This window comes from Chiloscyllium punctatum, chromosome 49, assembly GCF_047496795.1.
Source record: "Chiloscyllium punctatum isolate Juve2018m chromosome 49, sChiPun1.3, whole genome shotgun sequence".
Lineage (NCBI taxonomy): Eukaryota > Metazoa > Chordata > Chondrichthyes > Orectolobiformes > Hemiscylliidae > Chiloscyllium > Chiloscyllium punctatum.
In genome coordinates, this window is record NC_092787.1 from 30791086 (window position 1) to 30803943 (window position 12858).

At 57.7% G+C, this 12858-nt stretch overlaps 1 protein-coding gene across 1 annotated transcript in view; it reads right to left on the reverse strand.

The window, feature by feature from the left end:
* The window catches only part of LOC140469337 (protein spinster homolog 1-like), a 1071775-nt gene that overhangs the window by 923669 nt on the left and 135248 nt on the right, over positions 1 to 12858 (reverse strand). The gene's annotated exons all lie outside the window — the stretch shown is intronic.

The window sequence follows — 12858 nt, forward strand, 5'->3', positions numbered from 1 at the left end:
CCCACTCACTGCTGCACTGTCACACTGTCCCCACTCCCTGCACTGTCACAGAATGTCCTCATTCCCTGCACTGTCACACAGTGTCCCCACTCACTGCTGCACCATCACAGAGTGTCCCCCACTCCCTGCACTGTCATAGAGTGTCCCCACTCCCTGCACTGGCACAGAGTGCCCCCCACTCACTCCACTGTCACAGAGTGTCCCCACTCCCTGCACTGTCACAGAGTGTCCCCCACTCACTCCACTGTCACAGAGTGTCCCCACTCCCTGCACTGTCACAGAGTGTCCCCCACTGATTGCTGCACTGTCACAGAGTGTCCCCACTCACTGCTGCACTGTCACAGAGTGTCCCCCACTCACTCCACTGTCACAGAGTGTCCCCACTCCCTGCACTGTTACAGAGTGTCCCCCACTCACTGCACTGTCACAGAGTGACCCTCACTCAATGCACTGTCACGGAGTGTCCCCCACTCACTCCACTGTCACAGAGTGTCCCCCACTCAATGCTGCACTGTCACTGAGTGTCCCCAACTCACTGCTGCACTGTCACACTGTCCCCACTCCCTGCACTGTCACAGAGTGTCCCCCACTCAATGCTGCACTGTCACACTGTCCCCACTCCCTGCACTGTCACAGAGTGTCCCCCACTCCCTGCACTGTCACAGAATGTCCTCATTCCCTGCACTGTCACACAGTGTCCCCACTCACTGCTGCACCATCACAGAGTGACCCCCACTCCCTGCACTGTCATAGAGTGTCCCCACTCCCTGCACTGTCACAGAGTGTCCCCATTCACTGTTGCACTGTCACAGAGTGTACCCACTCCCTGCACTGTCACAGAGTGTCCCCACTCCCTGCACTGTCACAGAGTGTCCCCATTTCCTGCACTGTCACAGAATGTCCCCACTCCCTGCACTGTCACAGAGTGTCCCCATTTCCTGTACTGTCACAGAGTGTCCCCATTTCCTGCACTGTCACAGAGTGACCTCAGTCACTGCTGCACTGTCACAGAGTGTCCCCACTCCCTGCACTGTCACAGAGTGTCCCCACTCACTGCACTGTCACAGAGTGTCCCCACACACTGCTCTGTCACAGAGTGTCCCCACTCACTGCTGCACTGTCACAGAGTGTCACCACTCCCTGCACTGTCACAGAGTGTCCCAACTCACTGCTGCACTGTCACAGAGTGTCCCCACTCACTGCTGCACTGTCACAGAGTCTCCCCACTCACTGCTGCACTGTCACAGTGCCCCCACTCCCAGCACTGTCACAGAGTGTCCCCATTCACTGTTGCACTGTCACAGAGTGTACCCACTCCCTGCACTGTCACAGAGTGTCCCCACTCCCTGCACTGTCACAGAGTGTCCCCATTTCCTGCACTGTCACAGAATGTCCCCACTCCCTGCACTGTCACAGAGTGTCCCCATTTCCTGCACTGTCACAGAGTGACCTCAGTCACTGCTGCACTGTCACAGAGTGTCCCCACTCCCTGCACTGTCAAAGAGTGTCCCCACACACTGCACTGTCACAGAGTGTCCCCACTCACTGCTGCACTGTCACAGAGTGTCCCCACTCCCTGCACTGTCACAGAGTGTCCCCACTCACTGCACTGTCACAGAGTGTCCCCACACACTGCTCTGTCACAGAGTGTCCCCACTCACTGCTGCACTGTCACAGAGTGTCACCACTCCCTGCACTGTCACAGAGTGTCCCAACTCACTGCTGCACTGTCACAGAGTGTCCCCCACTCACTGCACTGTCACAGGGTGTCCCCCACTCACTGCACTGTCACAGAATGTCCCCACCCACTGCACTGTCACAGAGTGTCCCCACTCCCTGCACTGTCACAGAGTGTCCCCACTCCCTGCACTGTCACAGAGTGTCCCCACACACTGCACTGTCACAGAGTGTCCCCACTCCCTGCACTGTCACAGGGTGTCCCCCACTCACTGCACTGTCACAGAATGTCCCCACCCACTGCACTGTCACAGAGTGTCCCCACTCCCTGCACTGTCACAGAGTGTCCCCACTCCCTGCACTGTCACAGAGTGTCCCCACTCCCTACACCGTCACAGTGTGTCCCCCACTCAATGCTGCACTGTATCAGAGTGTACCCACTCACTGCACTGTCACAGAGTGTCCCACCCAGTGCACTGTCACAGAATGTCCCCCACTCACTGCTGCACTGTCACAGAATGTCCCCCACTCACTGCACTGTCACAGAGTGTTCCCACTCCCTGCACTGTCATAGAGTGTCCCCACTCCCTGCACTGTCACAGAGTGTCTCCACTTCCTGCACTGTCACAGAGTGTCCCCACTCACTGCACTGTCACAGAGTGTCCCCCACTCACTGCACTGTCACAGAATGTCCCCCACTCACTGCACTGTCACAGAGTGTTCCCACTCCCTGCACTGTCATAGAGTGTCCCCACTCCCTGCACTGTCACAGAGTGTCTCCACTTCCTGCACTGTCACAGAGTGTCCCCACTTCCTGCACTGTCACATAGTGACCCTACTCACTGCTGCACTGTCACAGAGTGTCTCCACTCCCTGCACTGTCACAGAGTGTCCCCACTCCCTGCACTGTCACAGAGTGTCCCCACTCAGTGCTGCACTGTCACAGAGTGACCTCAGTCACTGCTGCACTGTCACAGAGGGTCCCCACTCACTGCACTGTCACAGAGTGTCCCCACTCCCTGCACTGTCACAGAGTGTCCCCCACTCAATGCTGCACTGTCACAGAGTGTCCCCACTCCCTGCACTGTCACAGAGTGTCCTCACTCACTGCACTGTCACAGAGTGTCCCCCACTCAATGCTGCACTGTCACAGAGTGTCCCCACTCCCTGCACTGTCACAAAGTGTCCCCACTCCCTGCACTGTCACAGAGTGTCCCCACTCCCTGCACTGTCACAGAGTGACCTCACTCACTGCTGCACTGTCACAGAGTGTCACCCACTGATTGCTGCACTGTCGCAGAGTGTCCCCAATCACTGCTGCACTGTCACAGAGTGTCCCCACTCCCTGCACTGTCACAGAGTATCCCCACTCCCTGCACTGTCACAGAGTGACCTCACTCACTGCTGCACTGTCACAGAGTGTCCCCCACTGATTGCTGCACTGTCACAGAGTGTGCCCCACTGATTGCTGCACTGTCGCAGAGTGTCCCCACTCACTGCCCTCCCACAGAGTGTCCCCCACTCACTGCTGCACTGTCACAGAGTGTCCCCCACTCACTCCACTGTCACAGAGTGTCCCCACTCCCTGCACTGTTACAGAGTGTCCCCCACTCACTGCACTGTCACAGAGTGACCCTCACTCAATGCACTGTCACGGAGTGTCCCCCACTCACTCCACTGTCACAGAGTGTCCCCACTCCCTGCACTGTTACAGAGTGTCCCCCACTCACTGCACTGTCACAGAGTGTCCCCCAATCACTGCTGCACCGTCACAGAGTGACCCCCAGTCCCTGCACTGTCACAGAGTATCCCCACTCACTGCACTGTCACAGTGTCCCCACTCCCTGCACTGTCACAGAGTGTCCCCCACTCGCTGCTGCACGGTCACAGAGTGTCCCCACTCCCTGCACTGTCACAGAGTATCCCCACTCACTGCACTGTCACAGTGTCCCCACTCCCTGCACTGTCACAGAGTGTCCCCCACTCGCTGCTGCACTGTCACAGAGTGTCCCCACTCCCTGCACTGTCACAGAGTGTCCCCCAATCACTGCTTCACTGTCACAGAGTGTCCCCACTCCCTGCACTGTCACAGAGTGTCCCCATTTCCTGCACTGTCACAGAGTGTCCCTCCACTCAATGCTGCACTGTCGCACAGTGACCCTACTCACTGCTGCACTGTCACAGAGTGTCCCAACTCCCTGCACTGTCACAGAGTTTCCCCACTCACTGCTGCACTGTCACAGTGTGTCCCACACTCCCTACACTGTCACAGAGTCTCCCCACTCACTGCACTGTCACAGAGTGTCCTCCAATCCCTGTACTGTCACATAGTGTCCCCCACTCACTGCACTGTCACAGAGTGTCCCCCACTGATTGCTGCACTGTCACAGAGTGTCCCCCACTGATTGCTGCACTGTCACAGTGTCCCCACACACTGCACTGTCACAGAGTGTCCCCACTCACTGCTGCACTGTCACAGAGTGTCCCCCACTCAATCCTGCACTGTCACAGAGTGTCCCCACTCCCTGCACTGTCACAGAGTGTCCCCCACTCACTGCACTGTCACAGAGTGTCCCCCACTCACTGCCTTGTCACAGAGTGTACCCCACTCCCTGCACTGTCACAGAGTGTCCCCCACTCACTGCACTGTCACAGAGTGTCCCTCACTCACTGCCTTGTCACAGAGTGTCCCCCACTCCCTGCACTGTCACAGAGTGTCCCCCACTCAATGCTGCACTGTCACAGATTGTCCCCTACTCACTGCTGCACTGTCCCAGAGTGTCCCCCACTCACTGCTGCACTGTCACACTGTCCCCACTCCCTGCACTGTCACAGAATGTCCTCATTCCCTGCACTGTCACACAGTGTCCCCACTCACTGCTGCACCATCACAGAGTGTCCCCCACTCCCTGCACTGTCATAGAGTGTCCCCACTCCCTGCACTGGCACAGAGTGCCCCCCACTCACTCCACTGTCACAGAGTGTCCCCACTCCCTGCACTGTCACAGAGTGTCCCCCACTCACTCCACTGTCACAGAGTGTCCCCACTCCCTGCACTGTCACAGAGTGTCCCCCACTGATTGCTGCACTGTCACAGAGTGTCCCCACTCACTGCTGCACTGTCACAGAGTGTCCCCCACTCACTCCACTGTCACAGAGTGTCCCCACTCCCTGCACTGTTACAGAGTGTCCCCCACTCACTGCACTGTCACAGAGTGACCCTCACTCAATGCACTGTCACGGAGTGTCCCCCACTCACTCCACTGTCACAGAGTGTCCCCCACTCAATGCTGCACTGTCACTGAGTGTCCCCAACTCACTGCTGCACTGTCACACTGTCCCCACTCCCTGCACTGTCACAGAGTGTCCCCCACTCAATGCTGCACTGTCACACTGTCCCCACTCCCTGCACTGTCACAGAGTGTCCCCCACTCCCTGCACTGTCACAGAATGTCCTCATTCCCTGCACTGTCACACAGTGTCCCCACTCACTGCTGCACCATCACAGAGTGACCCCCACTCCCTGCACTGTCATAGAGTGTCCCCACTCCCTGCACTGGCACAGAGTGCCCCCCACTCACTCCACTGTCACAGAGTGTCCCCATTCCCTGCACTGTCACAGAGTGTCCCCCACTCACTCCACTGTCACAGAGTGTCCCCACTACCTGCACTGTCACAGAGTGTCCCCCACTCCCTGCACAGTCACAGAGTGTCCCCATTTCCTGCACTGTCACAGAGTGTCCCCATTTCCTGCACTGTCACAGAGTGACCTCAGTCACTGCTGCACTGTCACAGAGTGTCCCCACTCCCTGCACTGTCACAGAGTGCCCCCCACTCACTCCACTGTCACAGAGTGTCCCCATTCCCTGCACTGTCACAGAGTGTCCCCCACTCACTGCACTATCACAGAGTGTCCCCATTTCCTGCACTGTCACAGAGTGTCCCCCACTCCCTGCACTGTCACAGAGTGTCCCCCACTCCCTGCACTGTCACAGAGTGTCCCCACTCACTGCACTGTCACAGAGTGTCCCTCACTCACTGCCTTGTCACAGAGTGTCCCCCACTCCCTGCACTGTCACAGAGTGTCCCCCACTCAATGCTGCACTGTCACAGATTGTCCCCTACTCACTGCTGCACTGTCCCAGACTGTCCCCCACTCACTGCTGCACTGTCACAGAGTGTCCCCACTCACTGCTGCACTGTCACACTGTCCCCACTCCCTGCACTGTCACAGAGTGTCCCCCACTCCCTGCACTGTCACAGAATGTCCTCATTCCCTGCACTGTCACACAGTGTCCCCACTCACTGCTGCACCATCACAGAGTGCCCCCTACTCAGTGCCCTGTCACAGAGTGTCTCCCACTCACTGCACTGTCACAGAGTGTCCCCCACTCCCTACACTGTCACAGAGTGTCCCCCACTCAATGCTGCACTGTCACAGATTGTCCCCCACTCACTGCTGCACTGTCACAGAGTGTCCCCACTCACTGCTGCACTGTCACAGAGTGTCCCCACTCACTGCTGCACTGTCACAGAGTCTCCCCACTCACTGCTGCACTGTCACAGTGCCCCCACTCCCAGCACTGTCACAGAGTGTCCCCATTCACTGTTGCACTGTCACAGAGTGTCCCCACTCCCTGCACTGTCACAGAGTGTCCCCATTTCCTGCACTGTCACAGAGTGTCCCCATTTCCTGCACTGTCACAGAGTGACCTCAGTCACTGCTGCACTGTCACAGAGTGTCCCCACTCCCTGCACTGTCACAGAGTGTCCCCACTCACTGCACTGTCACAGAGTGTCCCCACACACTGCTCTGTCACAGAGTGTCCCCACTCACTGCTGCACTGTCACAGAGTGTCACCACTCCCTGCACTGTCACAGAGTGTCCCAACTCACTGCTGCACTGTCACAGAGTCTCCCCACTCACTGCTGCACTGTCACAGAGTGTCCCCACTCACTGCTGCACTGTCACAGAGTCTCCCCACTCACTGCTGCACTGTCACAGTGCCCCCACTCCCAGCACTGTCACAGAGTGTCCCCATTCACTGTTGCACTGTCACAGAGTGTACCCACTCCCTGCACTGTCACAGAGTGTCCCCACTTCCTGCACTGTCACAGAGTGTTCCTACACACTGCTGCACTGTCACAGAGTGTCCCCACTCCATGCACTGTCACAGAGTGTCCCCACTCCATGCACTGTAACAGAGTGTTCCCACTCACTGCACTGTCACAGAGTGTTCCCACTCACTGCCCTGTCACAGTGTCCCCACTCACTGCTGCACTGTCACAGAGTGTCCCCACTCTCTGCACTGTCACACAGTGACCCTACTCACTGATGCCCTGTCACAGCGTGTCCCAACTCCCTGCACTGTCACCGAGTATCCCCCATTCCCTGCACTGTCACAGAGTGTCCCCACTCACTGCACTGTCACAGAGTGTCCCCAACTCCCTGCACTGTCACACTGTCCCCACTCCCTGCACTGTCACAGAGTGTCCCCCACTCAATGCTGCACTGTCACACTGTCCCCACTCCCTGCACTGTCACAGAGTGTCCCCCACTCCCTGCACTGTCACAGAATGTCCTCATTCCCTGCACTGTCACACAGTGTCCCCACTCACTGCTGCACCATCACAGAGTGACCCCCACTCCCTGCACTGGCACAGAGTGCCCCCCACTCACTCCACTGTCACAGAGTGTCCCCACTACCTGCACTGTCACAGAGTGTCCCCCACTCCCTGCACAGTCACAGAGTGTCCCCATTTCCTGTACTGTCACAGAGTGTCCCCATTTCCTGCACTGTCACAGAGTGTCCCCATTTCCTGCACTGTCACAGAGTGACCTCAGTCACTGCTGCACTGTCACAGAGTGTCCCCACTCCCTGCACTGTCACAGAGTGCCCCCCACTCACTCCACTGTCACAGAGTGTCCCCATTCCCTGCACTGTCACAGAGTGTCCCCCACTCACTGCACTATCACAGAGTGTCCCCATTTCCTGCACTGTCACAGAGTGTCCCCCACTCACTGCACTATCACAGAGTGTCCCCATTTCCTTGCACTGTCACAGAGTGTCCCCCACTCCCTGCACTGTCACAGAGTGTCCCCACTCCCTGCACTGTCACAGAGTGTCCCCACTCACTGCACTGTCACAGAGTGTCCCCCACTCAATGCTGCACTGTCACAGATTGTCCCCTACTCACTGCTGCACTGTCCCAGACTGTCCCCCACTCACTGCTGCACTGTCACAGAGTGTCCCCACTCACTGCTGCACTGTCACACTGTCCCCACTCCCTGCACTGTCACAGAGTGTCCCCCACTCCCTGCACTGTCACAGAATGTCCTCATTCCCTGCACTGTCACACAGTGTCCCCACTCACTGCTGCACCATCACAGAGTGCCCCCTACTCAGTGCCCTGTCACAGAGTGTCTCCCACTCACTGCACTGTCACAGAGTGTCCCCCACTCCCTACACTGTCACAGAGTGTCCCCCACTCAATGCTGCACTGTCACAGATTGTCCCCTACTCACTGCTGCACTGTCACAGATTGTCCCCCACTCACTGCTGCACTGTCACAGAGTGTCCCCACTCACTGCTGCACTGTCACAGAGTGTCCCCACTCACTGCTGCACTGTCACAGAGTCTCCCCACTCACTGCTGCACTGTCACAGTGCCCCCACTCCCAGCACTGTCACAGAGTGTCCCCATTCACTGTTGCACTGTCACAGAGTGTACCCACTCCCTGCACTGTCACAGAGTGTCCCCACTCCCTGCACTGTCACAGAGTGTCCCCATTTCCTGCACTGTCACAGAATGTCCCCACTCCCTGCACTGTCACAGAGTGTCCCCATTTCCTGTACTGTCACAGAGTGTCCCCATTTCCTGCACTGTCACAGAGTGACCTCAGTCACTGCTGCACTGTCACAGAGTGTCCCCACTCCCTGCACTGTCACAGAGTGTCCCCACTCACTGCACTGTCACAGAGTGTCCCCACACACTGCTCTGTCACAGAGTGTCCCCACTCACTGCTGCACTGTCACAGAGTGTCACCACTCCCTGCACTGTCACAGAGTGTCCCAACTCACTGCTGCACTGTCACAGAGTCTCCCCACTCACTGCTGCACTGTCACAGAGTGTCCCCACTCACTGCTGCACTGTCACAGAGTCTCCCCACTCACTGCTGCACTGTCACAGTGCCCCCACTCCCAGCACTGTCACAGAGTGTCCCCATTCACTGTTGCACTGTCACAGAGTGTACCCACTCCCTGCACTGTCACAGAGTGTCCCCACTCCCTGCACTGTCACAGAGTGTTCCTACACACTGCTGCACTGTCACAGAGTGTCCCCACTCCATGCACTGTCACAGAGTGTCCCCACTCCATGCACTGTAACAGAGTGTTCCCACTCACTGCACTGTCACAGAGTGTTCCCACTCACTGCCCTGTCACAGTGTCCCCACTCACTGCTGCACTGTCACAGAGTGTCCCCACTCTCTGCACTGTCACACAGTGACCCTACTCACTGATGCCCTGTCACAGCGTGTCCCAACTCCCTGCACTGTCACCGAGTATCCCCCATTCCCTGCACTGTCACAGAGTGTCCCCACTCACTGCACTGTCACAGAGTGTCCCCAACTCCCTGTACTGTCACATAGTGTCCCCACTCCCTGCACAATCACAGAGTGTCCCCACTCCCTGCACTGTCACAGAGTGTCCCCCACTCACTGCCTTGTCACAGAATGTCCCCCACTCCCTGCACTGTCACAGTGTGTCCCCCACTCAATGCTGCACTGTCACAGATTGTCCCCTACTCACTGCTGCACTGTCCCAGAGTGTCCCCCACTCACTGCTGCACTGTCACACTGTCCCCACTCCCTGCACTGTCACAGAGTGTCCCCCACTCCCTGCACTGTCACAGAATGTCCTCATTCCCTGCACTGTCACACAGTGTCCCCACTCACTGCACTGTCACAGGGTGTCCCCCACTCACTGCACTGTCATAGAGTGTCCCCACTCCCTGCACTGGCACAGAGTGCCCCCCACTCACTCCACTGTCACAGAGTGTCCCCACTCCCTGCACTGTCACAGAGTGTCCCCCACTCACTCCACTGTCACAGAGTGTCCCCACTCCCTGCACTGTCACAGAGTGTCCCCCACTCACTGCCCTGTCACAGAGTGTCTCCCACTCACTGCACTGTCACAGAGTGTCCCCCACTCAATGCTGCACTGTCACAGATTGTCCCCCACTCACTGCTGCACTGTCACAGAGTGTCCCCCACTCACTGCTGCACTGTCACAGTGCCCCCACTCCCAGCACTGTCACAGAGTGTCCCCCACTCCCTGCCTGTCACAGAATGTCCTCATTCCCTGCACTGCCACACAGTGTCCCCACTCACTGCTGCACCATCACAGAGTGACCCCCACTCCCTGCACTGTCATAGAGTGTCCCCACTCCCTGCACTGGCACAGAGTGCCCCCCACTCACTCCACTGTTACAGAGTGTCCCCACTCCCTGCACTGTCACAGAGTGTCCCCCAATCACTGCTGCACTGTCACAGAGTGTCCCCACTCCCTGCACTGTCACAGAGTGTCCCCACTCCCTGCACTGTCACAGAGTGTCCCCACTCCCTGCACTGTCACAGAGTTTCCCCCACTCACTGCACTGTCACTGAGTGTCCCCATTTCCTGCACTGTCACAGAGTGTCCCCACTCCCTGCACTGTCACAGAGTGTCCCCACTCCCTGCACTGTCACAGAGTGTCCCCACTCCCTGCACTGTCACTGAATGTCCCCACTCCCTGCACTGTCACAGAGTGTCCCCACTCCCTGCACTGTCACAGAGTGGCCCCACTCACTGCACTGTCGCAGTGGATCCCCACTCCCTGCACTGTCACAGAGTGTCCCCACTCACTGCTGCACTGTCACTGAGTGTCCCCATTTCCTGCACTGTCTCAGAGTGTCCCCACTCACTGCTGCACTGTCACAGAGTGTCCCCACTCCCTGCACTGTCACTGAATGTCCCCACTCCCTGCACTGTCACAGAGTGTCCCCACTCCCTGCACTGTCACAGAGTGGCCCCACTCACTGCACTGTCGCAGTGGATCCCCACTCCCTGCACTGTCACAGAGTGTCCCCACTCCCTGTACTGTCACAGAATGCCCCCCACTCACTGCACTGTCACAGAGTGTCCCCACTCACCGCTGCACTGTCACAGAGTGTCCCCACTCCCTGCACTGTCACAGAGTGTCCCCACTCCCTGCACTGTTACAGAGTGTCCCCCACTCCCTGCACTGTCACAGAGTGTCCCCATTTCCTGCACTGTCACAGAGTGTCCCTCCACTCAATGCTGCACTGTCGCACAGTGACCCCACTCACTGCTGCACTGTCACAGAGTGTCCCAACTCCCTGCACTGTCACAGAGTGACCCCCACTCACTGCTGCACTGTCACAGTGTGTCCCACACTCCCTACACTGTCACAGAGTCTCCCCACTCACTGCACTGTCACAGAGTGTCCTCCAATCCCTGTACTGTCACATAGTGTCCCCAATCCCTGCACTGTCACAGAGTGTCCCCACCCACTGCACTGTCACAGAGTTTCCCCCACTGATTGCTGCACTGTCACGGAGTGTCCCCCACTGATTGCTGCACTGTCACAGTGTCCCCACACACTGCACTGTCACAGAATGTCCCCACTCACTGCACTGTCACAGAGTGTCCCCACTACCTGCACTGTCACAGAGTGTCCCCCACTCACTGCTGCACTGTCACTGAGTGTCCCCATTTCCTGCACTGTCTCAGAGTGACCTCACTCACTGCTGCACTGTCACAGAGTGTCCCCACTCCCTGCTCTGTCACAGAGTGTCCCCACTCACTGCTGCACTGTCACAGAGTGTCCCCACTCCCTGCACTGTCACAGAGTGTCCCCACTCCCTGCACTGTCACAGAGTGACCTCACTCACTGCTGCACTGTCACAGAGTGTCCCCCACTGATTGCTGCACTGTCACAGAGTGTCCCCACTCCCTGCACTGTCACAGAGTGACCTCACTCACTGCTGCACTGTCACAGAGTGTGCCCCACTGATTGCTGCACTGTCGCAGAGTGTCCCCACTCACTGCCCTCCCACAGAGTGTCCCCCACTCACTGCTGAACTGTCACAGAGTGTCCCCACTCACTGCTGCACTGTCACAGAGTGTCCCCCACTCACTCCACTGTCACAGAGTGTCCCCACTCCCTGCACTGTTACAGAGTGTCCCCCACTCACTGCACTGTCACAGAGTGTCCCTCACTCACTGCACTGTCACGGAGTGTCCCCCACTCACTCCACTGTCACAGAGTGTCCCCACTCCCTGCACTGTTACAGAGTGTCCCCCACTCACTGCACTGTCACAGAGTGTCCCCCACTCACTGCTGCACCATCACAGAGTGACCCCCACTCCCTGCACTGTCATAGAGTATCCCCACTCACTGCACTGTCACAGTGTCCCCACTCCCTGCACTGTCACAGAGTGTCCCCATTTCCTGCACTGTCACAGAGTGTCCCTCCACTCAATGCTGCACTGTCGCACAGTGACCCCACTCACTGCTGCACTGTCACAGAGTGTCCCAACTCCCTGCACTGTCACAGAGTGACCCCCACTCACTGCTGCACTGTCACAGTGTGTCCCACACTCCCTACACTGTCACAGAGTCTCCCCACTCACTGCACTGTCACAGAGTGTCCTCCAATCCCTGTAATGTCACATAGTGTCCCCAATCCCTGCACTGTCACAGAGTGTCCCCACCCACTGCACTGTCACAGAGTTTCCCCCACTGATTGCTGCACTGTCACAGAGTGTCCCCCACTGATTGCTGCACTGTCACAGTGTCCCCACACACTGCACTGTCACAGAGTGTCCCCACTCACTGCTGCACTGACACAGAGTGTCCCCCACTCCCTGCACTGTCACAGAGTGTCCACACTCCCTGCACTGTCACAGAGTGTCCCCACTCACTGCACTGTCACAGAATGTCCCCCACTCACTGCTGCACTGCCACAGATTGTCCCCACTCACTGCACTGTCACAGAGTGTCCCCACTACCTGCACTGTCACAGAGTGTCCCCACTCACTGCTGCACTGTCACAGAGTGTCCCCACTCCCTGCACTGTCACAGAGTGTCCCCACTCACTGCTGCACTGTCACAGAGT